General features: G+C 44.6%; 1 protein-coding gene across 3 annotated transcripts in view; it reads left to right on the top strand.

Moving 5' to 3' along the window:
• The window catches only part of LOC127501088 (SH3 and cysteine-rich domain-containing protein 2-like), a 240,555-nt gene that overhangs the window by 122,842 nt on the left and 97,649 nt on the right, over window positions 1-20,064 (top strand). The gene's annotated exons all lie outside the window — the stretch shown is intronic.

The following is a 20,064-nucleotide window of genomic DNA, read 5'->3' as shown; positions in this document are numbered from 1 at the left end:
TATTGGTATAATAATAAATAATAATAATAATAATAATAATAATAACAAATACAATGTAATATCAATTGCAGAATAATATGGACAATAATAAAAATAGTAAATTAAATAGTGACTAGTACAATAATAATATAGTATTGGTATAATAATAATAATATTAATACCAAAAGGCTATATAGTTTCCATCAATCATCTAAAATCACTAATCCTTTAAAGGGTCACAGGGCTAAAGGCCTTTGAACAGGACTACTTTACAGAGCTTTTTTCTTGAGTTGCCACTCTGTAGTGTAAAGCCCAGAACACACAAAGCTGACGCCGACGAACTCTAGTGGCGACGAAAGCAGACTGCGGGGTTGGCTCATGTCGGCAGTGTCTGGGTCACACACCAAACCGACGCTTGACACCCGACGGCCAAGTAGCACATCCGTTCTGCGCCTGCGTAAGAAGAAATGCCTTTCCGTACCAGCAGATGGCAGTAGCTGAACAGTCAATCAGAATGATCGGATTTGGGGGGCGTTTCAATAAGGAGGTTCAACCAACTTCGAGTTAAAACTTGAGCTCTGAGTTGACTTACCCTGAGATGGGAAACTCTGAGTTTTCTGTTTCAGAACAGCTGAATTGAGTCAGTTCAATCAACTCTGAGTAGGTTGACACTAGCTGTGTCTCATTTAATTTAATTTCGAAGGCTGCATCCTCCAGAGGACGCATCCTGTGAAGGATGCAGTATACGGAGTGTCCTTAACCAGAATTAAACGAGACGTCCTTTGTAGGACACACAGGCAGGAAAGGGAACAGGAAGTATCACGTTGCTATGCTAACGCGTTCATAGCAATGCGCTTTCAGCAAATGAATGAAAATTATTTATAGATTTGTAAAGTAATTGGAAAATAAAATGTATTTACTTGTTTTATTTTGGTTAATGTTTGAGGAGCTTGCACATGTACAACAGATATCTGTTACAGAGACAAAGGAGGAGAATATTAAGAAGAACAAAGTTTAAAACAAAAACAAGCTTGAAACTACTTACATTTAAACATGCTTGTACTGTACATGTACATCTGCCGACGCCGCCATTTTTTTATTTTTTCAAATAAATGACGGTTGTTAACAGCGACGCAAAGAATTGTGGGCTATCTGCAGCAGCGAAGGATACACCTCATGCATCCTCCGAAATCCTGTGAAAGAAGGGCGCATTCGAAGGTCACATTCGGAGTGTCCTACTTACTTTTCTGAAATGATACAGCCTCAATGACGTATGCAACCTTCGAATGAGACCTCCGGAGGACGCAGCCTTCGAAATGAGACACAGTTTCTGAGTTAAGCTCATGCACCACGACCATGAAAAGCCATTATCAATGGAGCTCCGATATTATGATTCACCATGGCAACAGTACCCGACAAAAAGACATCTGCATACTTCAGAGTCAATACAAGCTTAATTCTTATCACTGTTATAATATCAGAGGTGAAAACTGGCAGAACGGTAGGTTATTGAACTAATAGGCTATTCAATTTCATGGTATCCCACGAGCATTTTTTTATTTTGCAAATTATGTTCTATTTACCATGTGAAAGTAGTAGTTCTTTGCAATAAGTATAAATAGTAATTAGATGCTATTTACACTGCCCTCCAAAAGTTTGGAAACACCCCTGGCAAAGTGTGGTTTTGGACGATATCAGCATAAATCCTTATCAATTTTTGGTGCAAATACATTAAAGTAACTTGACATTATCATTGAAGACCAGCAATAATAATTTTCATTTTGATTACATAATAATGGCAATATATAAATGTCAAAGTCAGACATGCCCCTTTGCCAGCTGTGATGCCTGGTTAATGGTTTAAACTTGGCCCAGGTTTGTAAAAGATTTTCGGGTCAGCACACCTTAATAGCTTCAACAACTGACTGCCAACTAAATTTAGAATACAATGAACCAATTAGAACCCAGTTTTGGTCAGATAGCTGCTAATGGTGGATATTTTGATGAATCGAAAATTTAAGTTTTTTCTATGTATAAACTGTTTATGTAATAAAATATGTTTTCGTAGTATGTGTTATCCCTTATCAGTGCAAAATTATCACAAATTAAAAAGCCAATATTGTCCAAAACCCCACTTTTCTAGGGTGTTTCCAAACTTTTGGAGGGCAATGTATACTTTATACTGGCAAATACATAGCCTACTATTTGCACCTCAGTATTGTTGTAAATTAACAGGATGCAATAAAAACAGTGTAAATGATTATATTTATAAAAATTATAAATACTTTTATCATTATTAAACACTCGTTAGACACTTTACTTCCACTTTTAGAACATTTTCTTCATTTTTACTGAAAATAAATGCCTTTCTGGTGTGATGTGTGATAGGAAAAGGGAGAAGAGTGAGCTCGGCAAAAAGTGGTTTCAAACCCGGGTCAGTCGCGTCACAAGTTAGTTCTCCGCACCCAACGCGTTACTGCCTGCACCACTGAAACCGTTAATCATTCACATAGTTTTTAACCTTGTGTGACATTGGAGGGTGGCTACTGTAAATTTGAACTTAGTAATAGACACTCCGAATAATCTTGTTTTCCGTTTGCACTAAGATTATTTTTATTACCACACTGTCAGATAATTTTACTTAAGTAATATCCAGCGTTAGCGTCAGTTCTAGCAGGTCACGTCAGTCAAGCTCGCATCAGCTGACTCCCAGGTGACTTAAGTCTACCTATAGACCTTATGCGCCAGAGAAACAAGTGCGCCGCCATCTTTATAATATTGTCTTAGAACTTCCATTTTTGCGGTAGCTCTGTATATTTCTATGGCATCCCTGTCAAAGAATAGTGAAGTGGATTTACTTGTTGTAGAGTTAATGAAAGCTATCGTGAGCATTGTAATGTTTAAAGCAGATGTCTTAACAAATGTCAGTAGACAGGGAAGATATTATTAGCAACATGCTGTTGCTAAGGCTATCAGTGTTGCTTAGGCTTCCAGTCATTCTAAGTAAAAATGTTTGTGCAAGCTTTTGCGATCATATTGGCAATGTGCGTTACTTATCTGTTGACATTGGCAACCGGCTTGATCGCTGCACATGCTGGTCGGATCGCTTTCGTTTGTATAGCAACATACATGCTGGTCGGATCGCCTGTGTTTAGTGCTATACATAGCAGATTCAAGCAGCTTTGCAGTAGAGACAGGAGGGTTTTTACAGGCCTAAGCTCATTCAGGTAACTGCAATTTAAGGAAACATGGCATTCAAATTTTCGCAGTCCGTTTGTGTTGGGGGATATCAGCATATGGTTTTGTTTTGGGGGGTTATTGCTGCTCTCCCTGCTCTTATCCATGCTAGGCTGCATGGATGTGCAGGGAGTTCTTGCCCAGAACAGGACCATACTGCCAATACAAACTCTATGCGATTATCAACCATATTTGACGATAGTGATCCTGACAGAAATCAGCTGACTCCCAGGTGACTTAAGTCTACCTATAGGAATACGACGCCTATCAAAGCATCCACATATAAGCTCCTCAGTATTATCAGCAGCTATTGCTTTTCTCAGGAGCTAATTACCCTCCTCCATCCCCAGCTCCTCCTCTCTTCAGTCAGGATTGGCCTTATGATTCCCCTGAATCAGACTAATTCTTGAAATATGTGTACATATTAAATTATTGACATTAATTATATCTGCATATGTTGGTTCTGTTCTGTTTACCCTAGGGGGGTTATTGCTGCTCTCCCTGCTCTTATCCATGCTAGGCTGCATGGATGCGCAGGGAGTTCTTGCCCAGAACAGAACCATACCGCCAGTACAAACTCTATGCAATTAGCAATCATATTTGACGATAGTGGTCCTGACAGAAATGCACTTAATATAGATTCCCCAAGGAAACAAGACTAAATATCTTATATAATTTTCTTATATAGAAAATCTATCTTGATTTAAGAATATTTAAATATTTTTACTTAAAATAAGACAAAAAATACTCAGTAAGAAAAGCATTTTTGCAGCGTGAATAAATGAAGTATTTAAACATCACTTGCACTTTAAAAAGGGGGAGGAGACCGAAAGAAACTCTGGGTTTACTGAAGAAAACCTGCTCCCGACCAGGTTAGGTTCATAGAGTAAGTTACCATGGTAACTGACTCTGAGTATAAGTTACCTCTCTTTCAGAAACAGGCTTGACTTTCCCTGCTTTCTCGGGTTTGATATACCTCCCATTCTGAAATGGAAAACCCAGAGTTTCCCTCATTTCCCTCATTCCCTCATCAAACAAAAACTGCCTGACGGCTGACCGTCGGCTTGGTGTGTTCCGGGCTTAAGAGTGTTCAGTTTGGCAATGTGGTGCATCCTCAGTTTGTGAAAGACAGACACAACTACACTGAACAAAATGATAAACGCAACACTTAGGCTTTTTATTCCATCCCCCTAAAAACCAAACAACACACTTACTTAAAGGTGTGATGAACTGAGAAATCAAATTTTTCTTGAGCTTTTGACATATAAGAGATCATCATACTATAAGAATATCCTGTAAGTTTCAGAACTGAAAACTTCCTTGTTAGTCCAATAAAAGCTTTTATTGACACTAGACCCAGCAAACGACAGGTTTTTCAAAGTGGGGATCTATGACATAAAAGGGCAGCAAGCACCGCCTCTGCAGAAGAAGATCAACGCCTACTTCATCACTGCCTGTTTAGCCCCACCCACCGATTCGTGTATGACATGCAATAGTAACATAGGCCTACGTGGTGCTAAACCGGATCGAGCTACCAAGCAATAAACATGCCGTTGAGGATTACAAAATATTGTGCAGTGCCTGGACTGGACAGTAATGCAACATGTAAGTAACTGTGTTAATTCTAATGCCTGATCTGAAATGTAGTGATGAGAAACTGAGGCTCTCTGAAGCATTTGAGGCTTTTATCAAATTGTGCCGAAAAACGGTTCATTACTCAAAGCTTTTAACACAGTGCGCACTGGCGACATCTGGTGGACAGATTTGTTATCTCCACCATATCTAAATCATAGAGTACCTCAGGGATGATGTGTTTTTGTAGGCCAACCCGGAAGTTAGCGGCGCACGGGTTCCCTCGATCAAAAGCCTATGCATTTTTCCCATAGACTTTTGGAAAATCGCAAAAAATGCTGTCCAAATGTCCTGTTTGTCATGATGACGTTTAAAGGAAGTAGTCCCTTTTAGCAATTTGTTAACAACCGCCATTTTTAAGACACAATAAAGGTTTAAAAAAAATCACAAGCGGGTTATAACTGGTGTGTTTTATATCATAGATCAAAACCTGAAAATATTTAGAGGCTTTGTTAACCACAAACCTTATTTCAGGCGATTTAGCAAAAACCCATTCAAAAAACCCATAGACTTTATGGCGATGGAACCGGAAGTCCTAAAATGCTAACTTGCCTCCGGGTTTTGCCTACAAAAACACGTCATCGCAGTTGAACAAATATTTTGGTTTAGCTGTTTAACTCTTATGTTCTGTTCGGGTTCTCTGAGACCCCAGCAATAAAACGTAATTAAATGCATTTTCCTTTTATGCATCAGGCGAAGCACCATTTTTTTCAAACCAGCTGTCCCGACTTTGCGATACCGCATAATGTTTGAAGCTTCAAACATCATCAATCACGTGGTATTGTCATTTCGATACAAGCATCAGTACAGTGTGTGATACAATAAAAACTGCGTCGAAGCATCTGAGCCCCGGTATCAACCGTCCCATCACTATTGAAATGTAATAATTCATGTAAAGTCAGATGTTCTTTGTCGGTGTGTCAGTAAATCAAACACGTGACTAAATGTGCATTGTTTCTCTTAGTAGGATGAAAATAATCTGTTATTTAATGGTGATTAAATTATATAAAGAAAGCGATCAAAGAAAGCTTCCTTTGCAATCGGAGCAGTGCGCGCTGAAGCTGTCAATCAAACAGCGTGAGTTTATCAGTGATTGACGCGCAAAACTCCCGTTTTATTCAACAAATCTCTCAGGCCGCATTTACACTGCAAGTCTTAATGCACACCCTTGTGAAAAAGAAGTGCACTTAATTGTATTGAAAGTGTACTTTTTGTGTATTTCAAATCTTAAAAGTATACTTTTTAAAAAGTGCAATTGCAGATAATATAATATAATTAAAATGAAAGGCCACTTAATTGTACTTAAAAAGAATTGTCAGGGAAAAACACGGATTCAATTGCAGGTAACAGAAAAGTTTTATTTTGCTCTCACTGAGCACGGGGGGGAAAAAAACAACAGAAACACAAGAGAGAGAACATCCAAAACAAGGTCCTAGCGTCGCTTGTGACGCAGCGTAGAAGTCACTCTGCCTAGAGCGCTGTCCGTGACGCAGAGTTGAAGTCTCACCAAGTTCCCAGGTGAGAGCGTTGAGAATGCAGAGAGGGGCTGGAGCGATGCATCCAAGTCTCAATGGACACAAAGATAGCCAGGGCAGGGAGGAGAACAAAAAAGTCTGGCGGAATGAGAAAGAACTGTTCAAAACAAAAGAAACAAAACAGAACAGCACTTGGAGCCTAATAGACACAACACGGCAAGACTAGGCAAACAAGAAGAGAAGGTCACGAGCGAAGCGTTAGCTCAAACATACAACAATGGTCTGACAAAAGACTATCTAAAATAGGGGAAAGCAGACGAGGGATAACTGGCAACAGGTGAGACAGAACACAATTAAGGATGAGGATAACGAGTGGGAGGGGAAAACGCCACACTGACAGCAGAGCACATGGAGAGCTGTCAAAACAAAACCACGCCCCGACCACGGCGTCTAACGTCCAAAAGCTTTCTCACAGTGTAAACTGGAGAGCCATCCACTAGACGAGGGAGGGAGGGTTTAGGGGAAGAAACAATAGGATTAAGAGTGGACCTAAACACAGGCTTGACCCTGGACACATGAAAGACAGGGTGAACCCGACCAAGAGTGGGAGGAAGCTTGAGCTGCACTGCCACCGGACTCAGGACCTTGGTGATGCGATATGGCCCAACGAACCTGGGTGCCAGCTAATGAGAAGGCACCCGGAGGCGCAGGTCCTTGGTGGATAGCCATACCTTCTGACCGCAAACATACTGGGGAGCCGGAGTCCGGTGACGGTCAGCCGCCCTTTTGGTCCGTCTGGAAGCCCGGGCCAAGGCCTCGTCAGCCCTCCTCCAGGTGCGTCGACACCGACGGACAAAGGCCAAGGCAGACAGGACCGCGGCTTCGGGTTCCTGTGCAGGGAAAAGAGGAGGTTGATAACCCACAGAACATAGAAAAGGAGACGCCACCGGGAGGGAGTTGTGGGAATATTCGACCCACGATAGCTGCTGACTCCAGGAGCTTGGACTATGTGATGCCAGGCAGCGGAGAGCTCGCTCGAGATCCTGGTTGGCTCGCTCAGCCTGCCCGTTGGTCTGAGGGTGAAAACCTGAAGACAGACTCGTTGAGGCCCCGATCTGTCTACAGAACTCTTTCCAGAACTGGGAGACAAATTGTGGTCCTCTGTCGGAGACCACATCAACCGGAAGACCATGGATCCGGAAGATGTGGTCCACCACCACCTGCGCTGTCTCCTTGGCAGAGGGGAGTTTAGGTAAGGGGATAAAATGGACCGCCTTGGAGAAGCGGTCCACCACCGTCAGAATCACGGTGTTACCTCTCGACGGGGGAAGACCAGTGACAAAATCAAGGGCCAGGTGTGACCATGGACGAGAGGGAATGGGCAAAGGCTGTAACAGACCAACAGGAGAATGGTTAGACATCTTATTTTGAGCGCACACTGAGCAAGCCAACACGAACTGCCTGACATCTTGGGCCATGGATGGCCACCAAAATCGCTGACGGATGGCAGCCAGCGACCTCCGAACCCCAGGATGACAGGCTACTCTGGACTCATGCCCCCACCGAAGGACCTCAGCCGGCACAAACAACCGACCCCCCGGACACCCCCCGGGGACTTCCTCCCTCCGCATGGCCTCCCCCACCCGCCGCTCGACATCCCAGGAAAGGGACCCCACCACCACCTCCCCCCTTGAGAGAATGGCTTCAGGGGTCGCCTCCTCCCCAGGATCCTCGAACAAACGAGAAAGGGTGTCAGGCTTAACATTTTTGGCGCCTGGCCGATACGAGAGGGAGAAATTAAACCGCCCAAAGAAGAGTGCCCAGCGGGCCTGGCGAGCATTCAACCTCTTGGCCGAACGGACGTACTCCAAATTCTTGTGGTCCGTCCAGACCAAGAAGGGCTGCGCTGCTCCCTCCAACCAGTGGCGCCACTCCCCCAGAGCCAGCCTGACTGCCAGCAGCTCCCTGTTACCTATGTCATAATTTCGCTCGGCAGGGCTCAGATGGTGAGAAAAGAAGGCACAAGGGTGCACCTTCCCATCTCTGGGGAACCGCTGGGACAGGACCGCGCCTACCCCGACATCGGAGGCATCCACCTCAACAATGAATTGCCGTTCAGGATCTGGGAGACAAAGAACAGGAGCAGAGATGAAACGGGACTTGAGAGCATCAAAGGCCTCCTGAGCCTGGGCATTCCATCTGAATGGTACCTTAGGTGAGGTGAGTGCTGTTAAGGGTGCAGCAACCAGACTAAAGTTCCGGATAAATCGCCTATAGAAGTTGGCGAACCCCAAGAACCGCTGCAGCGCCTTCCGAGAGTCAGGGGTTGGCCACTCAGCCACGGCCCTTACCTTAGCGGGATCAGCCTTGATCCCCTCCGTCGAGATTATATGCCCCAAGAACGAAACAGACTTGGCATGGATCACGCACTTCTCCGCTTTGACGTAAAGCTGGTTCTCCAGCAGCCGTTGTAGCATCTGACGGACATGTTGAGTGTGTACCTGCAAGGAGAGAGAGAAGATGAGAATATCATCAAGATACACAAAGACAAATCTGTTCACCATGTCTCTCAACACGTCATTCACCAGGGCCTGGAAGACAGCTGGGGCGTTGGTGAGCCCGAAGAGTAGAACCCGGTATTCAAAGTGTCCCGTAGGGGTGTTAAATGCTGTCTTCCACTCATCCCCCTCGCATATGCGGACCAAATGGTAGGCATTACGGAGGTCTAGCTTGGTAAAGACCCTGGCTCCCTGTAGCAATTCGAAGGCTGATGACATCAGAGGCAGAGGATACCTGTTTCTTATGGTGATGTCATTAAGACCCCGGTAGTCAATGCAGGGTCGCAGGGAGCCATCCTTCTTCTTGACGAAGAAGAACCCAGCCCCAGCGGGTGAGGAAGAGGGATGGATGAGGGCGGCATTTAAGGATTCCTGAATATACTTGTCCATGGCCTCTCTCTCAGGACCAGATAGGGAGTACAGACAACCCTTGGGCGGAGTAGTGCCTGGGAGGAGATCGATGGCACAGTCATACAGCTGATGAGGAGGTAAGGATGTGGCCCGGGACTTACTGAAGACCTGACAAAAATCGCGGTACCCCTCCGGGACCCCGGTGAGATCGACCTCCTCAACCTGAAAAACAGAAGACACAGAGCCAGGAGACAAGGCAGCACCCAAACACGACGCAAGACAAGACTGACTCCAAGAGAACACAGAATTACCAGACCAATCCACGTGAGGGTTGTGCTGCACCAGCCACGGGTGTCCAAGGACAACAGGAGCGCCCGGGGAATTTAGGAGGTACAGCTCAATCACCTCACGGTGATTGCCAGATACAATAAGACTTATGGAGGGTGTGGAGTGGGTAATGGAGGAAATGAGGAGACCATTGAGGGAGCGGACAGAGATAGGAGAGGGAAGTGGAATGGCAGGAATACCCCACAGCGCAGCAACTGAGACATCCAGGAAGTTGCCTTCGGCACCTGAGTCAATCAGAGCAGAACAGGAATGGACAGTGTCCTTATACTGAACAGAGACCTTTAGTAGTGTACGTGAGATGGGGGGAGTCGTGACAAGGAGTAGTGCCCACCAGGATCCCCCGGGTTACTGATGGGCTCCGGCTTTTAAAGGACAGCGGATAGCCCGATGGCCTGGCTTCCCGCAGTAGAGAAAGGCCTCGAGTCAAACGATCCTGCTTCTCCTTAGGGGTGAGTCGAAGACGCCCCACTTGCATGGGCTCAGGGTCCGCTGAAGGAGACGAGGAGGAGGAAGCAGCACCAGTGACACCCTCCTCCAACATCCAGGGAGATTGAGTTGTCCACCGCTGGCGTCAACGTTGAAGACGCCCCTCCACATGAAGCGCCAGCTCCACAAGGGTGTCAAAATCATGAGGCAGCTCGTGAGTGACGATTTTATCCTGGATGTCGTCATTCAACCCCTCCCGAAACCTTGCACGTAAAGCCGCCTCGTTCCAGTCACAGGCGGCCGCAAGAGTTCTGAACTGAATTGAGTAGTCGGTAACTGAACGTCTGCCCTGACTCAACCGCGCCAACTGGGAGGCTGCCTCATCGCCCTGAGCAGAGCGGTCAAATAGCTTTATCATCTCAGCTCGGAAGTCCTTGAATGTTGCACAGAATGAAGCTCGAGCATCCCACACCGCCGTTGCCCAGTCATGGGCCCTTCCTTTCAAGAGAGTGATAACGAATGCTACCTGGGACTCCTCAGTAACATAGCGGCGAGGCTGGAGTGCGAAGACAAGAGAGCACTGGGACAAGAAGGCCCGGCAGGAGTTGGGATCCCCGTCATAGGGCGGCGGATTATTGGCATGGGGTTCAGGCTCAGCATGAGATGGAGAATGGGCAAAAGTAGCAGCTGACCTGCTGGCCAAAGCTTCCCGCTGGAGTTCTTGTATCTGTAGATTGAGATCTGCTACTTGAGCTGTCAGGCACTCAACCTCCCTTGAAGTGGTAGTTAACTGACTGGAATGCTGTCCCAGAAGAATTCCCTGTTGACTTACTGCAGCTCTGACTTGGTCTGCACCTGCTGAATCCATCTTTGGGTCAGACCGTTCTGTCAGGGAAAAACACGGATTCAATTGCAGGTAACAGAAAAGTTTTATTTTGCTCTCACTGAGCACGGGGGGAAAAAAACAACAGGAACACAAGAGAGAGAACGTCCAAAACAAGGTCCCAGCGTCGCTTGTGACGCAGCGTAGAAGTCACTCTGCCTAGAGCGCTGTCCGTGACGCAGCGTTGAAGTCTCACCAAGTTCCCAGGTGAGAGCGTTGAGAATGCAGAGAGGGGCTGGAGCGATGCATCCAAGTCTCAATGGACACAAAGATAGCCAGGGCAGGGAGGAGAACAAAAAAGTCTGGCGGAATGAGAAAGAACTGTTCAAAACAAAAGAAACAAAACAGAACAGCACTTGGAGCCTAATAGACACAACACGGCAAGACTAGGCAAACAAGAAGAGAAGGTCACGAGCGAAGCGTTAGCTCAAACATACAACAACGGTCTGACAAAAGACTGAGCACAAGGGGATCTAAAATAGGGGAAAGCAGACGAGGGATAAGTGGCAACAGGTGAGACAGAACACAATTAAGGATGAGGATAACGAGTGGGAGGGGAAAACGCCACACTGACAGCAGAGCACATGGAGAGCTGTCAAAACAAAACTGATGAGCTTAAAGACAACAGGGCATACAGACACAGAGACAAGACAACAAAACATGGCAAATCAGACCAAAGTCATGACAAGAATATACTTTAATGACAATATTTATTAACACGCTTAAGTGCACTTTTTAAAAATGCACTTTGTAATAATGTCTAATTAAATTTTACTTTAAGAAAGTACACTTTAATGACAATATTTATTAACACGCTTAAGTGCACTTTTTAAAAATGCACTTTGTAATAACGGTTAATTAAGTTTTACTTACAGAAAGTACACTTTAATGACAATATTAACAAGCTTAAGTGCACTTTTTAAAAATGCACTTTGTAATAATGTCTAATTAAGTTTTACTTAAAGAAAGTACACTTTAATGACAATATTTATTAACACGCTTAAGTGCACATTTTAAAAATGCATTTTGTAACAATCTCTAAGTTTTACTTAAAAAAAGTACAATTTCATGACAATATTTCTAAACACACTTAAGTGCAGTTTTTAAAAATGCACTTTGTAATAATGTCTAATTAACTTTACTTAAAGCAAGTACACTTTTCATGACAATATTTCTAAACATGCTTAAGAGCACTTTTTAAAAATGCACTTAATTTTTACTTAATTATGACTTTATAGTGTTTTAAATAAGTACACTTATTTTGATGTATTGACTAATATACTAAAGCACATGAAAAATAATTTTAATTTCAGCTTAAGTGTGTTGTCCAAAATGACATTTGTTAATGTATTTTAAATGTGCTTAGTCTTTAATATATACTGTGTGCATTAATACACTTGAAATGTATTTTTCTTTTGAATTTCAATACACTTGCTTATACAGTATAATCCAGTACAACTTATTGTTGAAATTTTTATCACCAGCTCCTGCTCTAAACTTAACTAGTGTCAGTTTTCTACATAATATTTGACATAAAATGTCATTTATGGAATGCTGTATTTGTGATACTTAGTGCTGTACTTTACATATGTATATAATACTTTTAATATCATTATGTTGTTCTAAGTTGATTAAACATATTTAATTGCATTAATTGCAAAAAAAACATTAACAAATCTAAACAAAATTAATTTGAATTCATATTCAGTTAAAATACATTTAGTTTTAATCAGACTAAACTGTAAAAAATATTGACTTTTAGTTAGGTGAATGAGTCAAGTTCTGTAAACTTACAGTCTAACTACAACAATGAATTAGAAAAACTTCAACTTGAACAGAAATTAAATCATGCACGTATTATAGCCTTTAAACGTTTCAATGCGCATGCGCCAAAATACTACGTCATGATGGCGCACTACTTCACCAGAGTTTGAAACTGTCTCAGGTTACGTATGTAACCATGGTTCCCTGAGAACAGGGAACGAGACGCTGCATTTACCGCATAGTAATATAGAAGTATAAAGGAGCCGCCAGTGAAGCAGTCAGTATCTTATTGTCTGAAGGGACTGTTCAGCAGGCAGACCCGATGCATGGCAAGGAACGCAGTGTCTCGTTCCCTGTTCTCAGGGAACCATGGTAACATACGTAACCTGAGACATTCCCTTTCGAAAGGGAACTCAACACTGCATTTACCGCATATGGGGAACGATATACCCACGCCGCCATGCTTGAGGGGAGTGCATGCCAAGAAGATGGCTATAAGCTATAAGCTATAAGCCTCAAAGAAGACTTCCACAGAAGGCCTACCAAGGCTGCTCCAAGGCTTCTGGGACCGAACCTTCTGAGGAAACAGGGTCCCTCTAAGGGAATGTAGCCAGGGGGCCGGAAGGAACCCCAGCCAGTCACTAGAAGGGGAACACAGTCACCCCAAATGCCACCAGGGAGGCCGACCCGGTCCGATAGTAACCTAGTCTTGGCCAGCAACCTGTCTGAACACAGAGCCTCAACAACGCATTCTTCGTTAGCGTAGTCCGGGCATCCAGGAGAGCAGGACTCAGCTAAGTTCTCTTAACCCTACAAATGAGGGGAGTAAACTCTGCTCAAACCTAGGATCTACTCAGTGCCTGATTATTTGCACTGAGGAAGCTGTGCACTCTAAAGGAACCCAACAAGGGGAGTACATTACCAGCCTGGGGGCTGATCCTCAATAGGGAGGCCTCGGAGAGGCCTTCAACCACTGACCAGCTTAGGGAGCTAAGTACTAAGCAGGACAACCCTCAAAAGAGGGGAGTACAGAGCTCAACCTAACAGATAGACCATACTGTAGGCACAAAATCATGGAGGCCCAAGAGGGGGCCTACAACATGACAACAGTTCTACACAGTGTAGAAAAATATGGGGGGGGGGGGGGGTGTTGGAGCTTCAAGGGCAGCCTGTTAAGGCCACACACCTCGAACAGCTAGCTTGCTGAAAGCAAGAACCCACAAACATGTAACTCGTTCAGAATGAAACCGAGTTAAACCAACAGATAAGACTGTAGAGTGCCCACATAACAGTCCACCTAACACAATCCGACAAGCAGTGTACTCAGTAAAAGCACCTTTTACTCTTAAAGCAAGAGGAGTACAACATACGCTATCATGTTCTGTAGGAGGCCCAAAGCGGGCCTACGACTTCAGACAGACACGTAGCATCAGCTCGTGGCAGTGTTTTAAGCTCAAGGGAGCAAACACAAGAAAACCGAACCAAAGTGAGGTTAACTAGATAAACTCAACCTGAGCCAATGGCCACTCAGCAATGTACTCAGTAAAACACCTTTTACTCTTTAAGCAAGATGAGTACAAAGACATACGCCAACGTGCTCTCAAAGGAGGCCCAGAGGGCGTACAACTCACAGACACATGCCGCCAGCTAGGGGCAACTAAAAGTTCTAGGAGCCATAATAGAACCAGACTTACTTAGTGAGGTAACTATTTAGCTCGACTAGAGCTAATAAATCCAACACAAACCAACAGGCCGTGTACTCAGTAAAACACCTTTCACTCTTAAAGCAAGAAGAGTACATACTCCGCCAGTGGCAGTGATAGCAAAACCAACACAGAACTGTGCCAACATGTTAATTGAAGAAGGCCCAAGCGGGTCCTGCGACTCCAAAAGACACGTGGCGTCAGCTAGTGGTTTCACAGGTGACCAAGCTCAAAGGGAACCAGCTCTAAAACCCAACAAACAATTGCGGTTAACTAGCTTAACAGAAAGGGGAGCACAACAACATATGCTACCATGGTCTGAAGGAGGCCTGAAGTGGCCTACTACTTCGGACAGACACGGGCATAAACCTGTGGCAGTGCTAAATTAAGTGAGCAAAACTCATGAACATCTACCAACAACACTTGTGAAATCACAATCTATTGTGCTAGAAGGAGGCTCAGATTCATCCGAGCCTTCAACTCCACAGACACAATAAGCTGTTGTGGCAGAGATTAACTCTAACAGGAGCTAAAAAGAACCAAACTGAAAATGAGGTTCCCTACCACTCAACCTGAGCTATGCAATCCATCAGGTCATGTACTCAGTAAAAACCAATAACCCTAAAAGCAAGGGGAGTACAAATAGTCACCATGCTATAACGGAGGCTAGAAACAGGCCTACTACTCATAAGAACAGGTGCTAACCTGTGGCAGCAAGGAGTTAAGTTCACACATGTATAGGGCAAAACTAGAACCCAAAGCAAACATAATGCTTTGCTATTCATACATACCATCCTGAAAAGAATGGATGCTTTCACCAAACAGAAATAACACATCTGTACTGAACCCTAGAGAACAGAAGCTAACCAAGCTAATACCGTAACCTCAAGCTTGAATGCTAATTCAAGGGGCTCAGGGGAAAGACAAATTCAGTATGAATGAAGTTCTAGAAAAATGGGGCCTAAGCAACATAGCATACACTAATCTAAACAAAGACAAGGGCCTACCACCTGAGACAACAGCACCAGGGAGGCTAGTGACAGCCTGCTACCTTAGCTGCTATCTAACTAGCACCTACACCAAAAGGGTAATGGGCATTTGGCATGACAACTCAAATAAGAGGAGGCCAGAACTAGGAACTATACAACCTGAGAGGGGATAGTAGTAATAAAGGGCCTAGGCCGGCTAAGCTGTGGGCCTGTAGGGCTGCATGAAGCATAGATCTGCCTGGGGGCTTAACTAAACCAGAGAAGAGGAAACTCAAGTAAAGCAAAGCTCAACAAGCAAACAATGTCAGGCTTTCCAGGAGGCCGACACAGACATAGATCTATCTGAAGTAAAGAGTGCTAACTCAAACACACTCTAGCTAAAACCAGAGGAGAAGCTACTCTACCAAAGGTGGCTGAGAAGCGGCCATTTTGTGGCCAACACAGTACAAATAAATCATTCCAGCCAACCTAATGGAACTTCAGTGCCCAAAAAAACTTTGGAAAAAACTATCTTTTTCCAATCCTACATGCTCAGGAAAAACTATACAGGAAAAACAAGGTTGACATATTTTAAAACATAAATATAGACACAGCTTACCTTACTGCGGCTCGAAGACCGAAGACTCCTCATTTTCCAATGGAAGGATGGAATTTAGGGTTCTTTTAAGCCTAAAAGAGCCTCTTCACTATCAAGCCAGAAGGCGGGCCATCAGAAAAATATTCATCATCGGCCCAGCCGTCAGCCTGACTGTAAGTAGCGTCTGAGCATGTTACATTTGAATCAAAAAACCACAGGAGATGGAAGAAGAAGAGGAGAGGGCAGATGTAAATTGCCCTTGCAAAGAGGTGATGGATTACTGACGCTGCTGGCATCTGCGATCGATCACCTCTCTCAAATCCAGCTTCTTCCGTGAGTCCCGCCTTCTCTGGGACCTGCTCCGTGGAGGAGGAGGTGCCTGAGAGGCCACGCTGGACTTTTGGCCCTGTCTACGATCCTCAAATCGAGACGGGCCATCACCTCCTGTCTGTCTGGGCCCAGATTCAGATCTGAGCGGTATGCAGGTTATAAACGGACGTGCCAAAAGACCGAAGGCGAAACCGGGGCATCAAGAAGAAAGCCCTTCTCTTTCTCCCTGATGTCCGCCAGGTTCAGCCACAGATGCCTCTCCGTGGCCACCATCCGTGGTTTGCTTGGTGGCCCGGAGAGCGAGATCCGTGGTGCGGCGCGGCTCTTCTACCGCCTCAGGGGACAGACCCTGCCTCTGATCCAGATCTTTCAGCAGGTCGGCCTGGTAGGCCTGTAACACCGCCATGGTGTGTAAGGCCGCCCCGGCCTGACCCGCTGCCGCGTATGCCCTGCCATTTAAGCGAGAGGTGGTCTTAAGGGGCTTAGAAGGCAGGACCGGAGCCTTCAGTGTCGGTGCCTGCACCGTGACGAGATAGTTTGTCTCGTCAATAGGAGGCATCGACACATACCCATGCTGGCTCAATCCTTCAACATCAGCAAAATTCGCCCACTGATGTCGATGAATATGAGCCGAATATGGGTTCTTCCATGCCTTTTCGATCTCAACATGGAGATCAGGAAGCGGAAACAGGCTCAAGAAATTGTCTCTCGGGAACAGGCTCAGAAAATTCTATCACAGGAACTGGCTCAGGAAATTCTCTCACGGGAATAGGCTCAGGAAATTGTCTCTCAAGAACAGGCTCAGGCATGGCAGCCATCTTGGCTGAGGGCTCAGGCATGGTGGCCATGATGGGATGAGACTCTGGAATGACGACCATTACGGGACAAGACTCTGGAGTGGTGGGAGTGAGGCTGGAATTCTTCGCTGGGCAGATGGTGTTGCTAGCTCTATAGTTCTCCAGCACTCACTCCACAAACTTGGTGAAACTCCCCTGAGGGCCTTCCATTGCTTGTTCAAGCTGGTCAGGTAGAATACAGCGATCTGTCTGGAAAGTTAGTGAGGCACGGCAGTTGTTGAAACCGGGTGTGGGCCTCGAGGGACTGCTGTTTCTGGTCCAAACGTAAAATTAATATGTTTAAGATTTTTTAAATAAAGCGAAAAGAGGCAGAGTGGTGTTTTATGATTTTATTTTATTGTTGCCTAAAATATAAATACAGAGATAACTATCAAGTATGCTGCTGTACCAATTGCAGAATTACTGGACTTGCGTCCTCCAGTCCTTGGGAGTTAGTTCTCCTGAGTCGAACTTGGCAAGTCGAAACTACCAAGTACGCAAGTCCAAACTTCACATAATTGGTATTGAGAAACGCCCATGGTTCTGGAGAATTCCACCACTGGCATCATACTAGGGTACATATGGCTTGTGACCCACAATCCCATCCTATCCTGGTCCAGCAGCGATGTCCTGAAGTGGGGATGGGGATGAACAGCTGCATCCTTGGCTGTCTTCCAGAACACCCTCAACCTCTCGTTTCCAAGCCCCAAGCGATTCCCGTGAATACCACCTCCACCGAAAGTCCTGTTGAAAAGCAATCCATGGATATCCTAGCTTATTATGCACCCTTCAGTGAGGTTTTTGCCCGAAACGAGCCTCACAATTACCACCTCACCGACCATGGGACTGTGCCATCAACCTCTTTCCGGGTGAGCCAGTGCCCCATGGCAAAATCTACCCTTTCTCCATACCTGAACAGAAGGCTATGGAGGAGTATGTAGAAGAGGCTCTCAAGCAAGCCTACATCCACCCTTCTACATTCCCTGATACTTCCAGTTTTTTTCTTTGTGGCCAAGAAGGACAGAGGTTTGCAGTTTTGCGTCGGCTACTGTGCAGTAAATAAATTGCTGTGAACTTCCTACCAATTCCTACCACAGTTAAAGAACTCCTAGGTTTTGCCATTTTCTATATCGTTGCTTCATCCATAACTTAAGTTCCATTACCTCATCCCTCACAAACCTCCTAAAAGGCAGGCCCAAGTCTCTGTCCTGGACACCAGTGGCCACACAAGACATGCAGAAGCTCAAGGAGGCTTTCCCTAGTGCACCACTTCTCATCTATCTAGACCCTGAGAAGCCATTTGTTGTCTAAGTGGATGCTTCTACAACAGACAACAGGAGTAGGAGCAGTGTCATCACAGCAGCAGGGGACATCATCACAGCTCCATCCATATCCATCTACTTCTTCTCTAAAAAGCTCACCCCAAGAGAGAGAAATTATGACATCAGCATCATGAGCTTTTGGCCATCAAGCTGGCATTGGAAGAATGGAGGCATTGACTGGAGGGAGCCCATCACCCTTTCGTTATTTTGACTGAGACACAATCTTGCGTACCTCTGTGAGGTGAAATGACTTAATCCCAGAAAAGCCAGGTGGGCTTTGTTTTTCACTCACTTTAACTTCTCTATTCCATATTGTCCTGGAACCAAGAATGTGAAGGCAGATGCTCTATCCAGACCTGAACCAGTTCTACCCTCCAGTTTCATCATGAGTCCTATCCAGTGGTCCTTAGACAAAAGGATCACCTCAGCCAATGCCTCTGAACCAACTCTGCTGGGGTGTCTGACTGGTCACATTTATGGACTATGGACTACTCACTTGTTCTATTCTCCTTACCAAGCTTCTTGTGTGCTCCAAAGATCTCCTTGCGAATCCTTTCCCACGCTCCCCATGTAAGACTTCCCTGGAAATCTCCTGTGTGTCCCCTTTATCTGTTTACAAACCTTGAACAGGATACTCAGTTATTCAAGTATCCATCATATGCAAACTCTAAATAGTCTACGTTACTTACCTGTCTGTCTCCATTTTACAAACCTGTCAATAAAACTCTGCTATGATTCACTAACATATGCCTTTTGAGTCTTTTATCCCATGACAAACCCAGACAAACCCACTTGAAACATGAAGCTAATAAATATATGATTACGGCAGCATATGATTTGTATTTGATTTCCATGTGATTTAGGCTATTTTAATAAGAATAAAGGATGTTTACATGAGAAATAAATGCTAAGCAGGTGTAGCAATTAGCATATTCTAAAATCCTACAGACAACATATTTCTGCCTCATCATATGACCAAAATCCTTACAATCAGAAATAATTACAAACACTCAGTGGTGGTTAACAGTGAGTTTAGAGTGAAAGGATAGTATTAATCTAATAAATTGTCATGTGTAGCTTGATGCTAATTGTAGCTATAATTCACCTGTTACTCAGAATTATATTTTATGATGTGTCTTTGTCAAAAGAATTCACGTTTGGTCAAAAGAAAATGTTTTGTTTTCTAAAAGGATTTTTGATAATAGGTGGGTATAATGTATATCGGGATCAAAGGGATTTGGATGGGCAAGCCATTTAATGCCAAAGTAATGTAATGTCACAACTTACATTCGACAGTGGTGTTCATGTAATCTTTTCTCTAGACAAAATCAAAGTAATATTAAAATTTCTAGCCACTGAATGTAAGATTTTCAATATACTTATTAGTAATTAGTTACTCTTCTAGTTACTGCAAAATGTAATATTATTACTAGTAATGCATTGCTACCTAACACTGCCAGGGAGAGGTTGGGACAGCGAGAGTGTAGAACAGGCCAACAGATGGAGATTTGGATTATGTGAGCAAAGCCCCCTGGCCATGATGACATGGTACTCAGGGAACACAGGGATGGCACTCCTGGTTGTGTCACCCAGGGCACACAGAGATGGCACACTTGGCCGTGTCACCCAGGGAGCACAGAGACAGCACACTTGG

The sequence above is a fragment of the Ctenopharyngodon idella genome, chromosome 19, assembly GCF_019924925.1.
Source record: "Ctenopharyngodon idella isolate HZGC_01 chromosome 19, HZGC01, whole genome shotgun sequence".
Classification (NCBI taxonomy): domain Eukaryota; kingdom Metazoa; phylum Chordata; class Actinopteri; order Cypriniformes; family Xenocyprididae; genus Ctenopharyngodon; species Ctenopharyngodon idella.
Note: the sequence above shows the minus strand (reverse complement) of the source record. Positions and strands in the feature narration are given on the sequence as shown.